Source organism: Sminthopsis crassicaudata, chromosome 2, assembly GCF_048593235.1.
Source record: "Sminthopsis crassicaudata isolate SCR6 chromosome 2, ASM4859323v1, whole genome shotgun sequence".
Taxonomy (NCBI): domain Eukaryota; kingdom Metazoa; phylum Chordata; class Mammalia; order Dasyuromorphia; family Dasyuridae; genus Sminthopsis; species Sminthopsis crassicaudata.
In genome coordinates, this window is record NC_133618.1 from 465,411,021 (window position 1) to 465,413,520 (window position 2,500).

At 48.4% G+C, this 2,500-nt stretch overlaps 1 protein-coding gene across 4 annotated transcripts in view; it reads left to right on the forward strand.

The window, feature by feature from the left end:
- Positions 1-2,500, forward strand: part of CRB2 (crumbs cell polarity complex component 2) — a 45,963-nt gene that overhangs the window by 25,067 nt on the left and 18,396 nt on the right. The gene's annotated exons all lie outside the window — the stretch shown is intronic.

Sequence of the window (2,500 nt, forward strand, 5' to 3'; positions counted from 1 at the left end):
CTGAAAGTACTGACTAAGCATTTTCCTTATTTCTCCCGTCACATACTCATTCATTTGTTCATTTATTTACTCCACTCATTCACAGAGCCCTTAATTTCCGCCTTCCTTCTCTCTCCAAGAATCTCCCAAGCGCTCCCACTATGTCGAGCCTTGTGCTTGTATGCGGAGAACTGGAGAAGACCCAGACCCTGGTTTGGGAGTCTTTAGAGCCTAGAAGTGAATTTGGAGTCAGAGAAACTGGGCCCCAATGTTAGCACAGGCTTTCGGGCCCAGCCTTGCCCCAATCCCTCTTGGGATAAGGCAACAGGTGCTCAGGGTTTGATGAGGGGGGAAGCTCAAGGGAGGTTTCCCATAAAAGGTGAGGCTTGGGGATGGGAATGGCTTGGCCAGGTACGGAGGGACTCCTAGATTCAGGAAATGGTCCACAAAAGCATGATGGGGGAGCTTTGGACATGGGGGTAAAGAGCCACGTTGGGCTAGACAATGTGTATCAGAGAGGCGGGGCTGACTCTCTCCTCATCTTTCTGTCCGTCTCTGCTCTCTCTCTCTCCCTCCTCTTCTCCCCACTCTGTCTCTTTGTCTCTCCCTTTCCCCCTTTTCTCTGAGTTCTCTCTCTCTATGTGTCTCTCCCTATCTCTGTTTCTATTTCTCTCTTTTTCTTTTTTTCCCCTCTTTCTCTTCTCTCTCTCTTTCCTGTCTGTCTGTTTCTCTTTCTCTTTTTTCTCTTTCTTCTCTGTTTCTGTCTCTCCTCCTCCTTTCATCTTCTCTCTCTGTCTCTGTCTCTCTATCTCTGACACTAGCTTTACAACCCTGGTCAAGGAACATCTCCACCCCCCGCCCCCTGCCCCCCAGCCTTTCCTCATCTCCAACAGGAGAATAATAGCATGTGCCCAATCTCCTTCAGGAAGGCGTCAGCCTTAATGAAGCAGAGAGATGGGGGTTCTCACTGTTGCTGTGCTCCCCAGCTATGTGCATGCTTGCACACATCCTCAGCTACACGCACTTGGGGGTGCACACTCCTGCCCCCTCCCACTGGAATGCTGTCCTCTCCACTGCGCCCCCCCCCCCCTGCATCCAGCCTCCTCTCGCTGTCCTTGGCACAGGCCTGGGCCTAACTCTTCCATCCAGTGATTACACAGGCAGGGAACTTGGGCAGAGGCAAGGCCTGTTCCAGCTCCTGGAACTTCCAGGCCCCTGAAACCTTCCTGGTTTGCTTCAAGAGGTAGTGAAGTTACCAATAATGGAGGTATTTAAATAGAGGCTGGATGATATACTAATAGAAGGATGAGAGGAGGGATGATGGGTTAGGGGAAAGGATGCAGGATCCGGGGTCATGAGCTGAATGAACATAGCAAAGTCAGAACAGAAATGGGAACCCAGAAAATTGCAGTTATCATAATATATTTTTAAAAGTTTATAAACTGGGGGCAGCGAGGTGGCGCAGTGGACAGAGCACCGCCCTGAATTCAGGAGGACCTGAGTTCAAATCTGGTCTCAGACACTTAACACTTCCCAGCTGTGTGACCCTGGGCAAGTCACTTAACCCCCGCCTCAGGAAAAACCACAAAAAAACAATGTTTATAAACCTCGGTTAATAATATACTTTGCCACTTTTGCCTCTCTAGTCCTCAGTTTCCTTCCCTGCAAAGTGATAGGATTGGGCTAGATTAGAAGCTCTGGGGGTTGTGAATTTGTTTTTTTAAAACTATTTTGGTACCTGTGTTCCAATCTAATTGGTTTCCTTTGTACTCATATGTATTGTATTGTATGCACTCAAAAACATTTTCCCGAGAATGGATCATTATGGTTTCACTAGAATGATATAAGAGGATCTAAGACACACACAAAAATAAAGGACCCCTGGAGTGAAGGATATCACCTAAAGTGCCTGTCCATTTAGGCCCTAAATTCTACGAGCAGGTGACCGGGTTTGTTCTAGGATTCGTCGTGCTCCAGAGGAAGGCCATGAGTTGTGGGGGGCAGGGGAAGAATCGGCACAAGGCAGCCGATTTCCCAGGGAATCTGAGTTGAGGCGAGGATCCAGGTGTTCCTGGGTCACAATCTCCTGGAGAACAGTCCTGACAAATGGTCACCCAGCCTTTATTTGAAGCTCTTTAGTGACAGGAAAGTCGCCCTTTAAATAAGTATTCTTTTTCATTTTTGGACACCTCCTGGATAGAAAACGCATCCTTCCCTCCAGCCCTGTTTGCCCGCCCTTTGCTTCCAGTTCTGCCCCCCTGGGCCAGGCAGAACCCTTCTAATCCTCTTAACCAGGAAGCTCTTCAGTCCCTGAAGACAGTGACTATGAAGACAGTGGACTATGATCATACCCTTCTTTCTCCCTCCCTCCCCCCAGCCTTCTCTTCTCCAGGACAAAGATCTCTACTTCCTCCATCCAATTCTCAAGTGTCGGATCCCTAGTTCTCTCACCCACGTTAGCCTCTTCTGATGTGTTCTGAGCGTCTTTAAAAGTATTGGTAGCATTTGTTTTTATATCCTT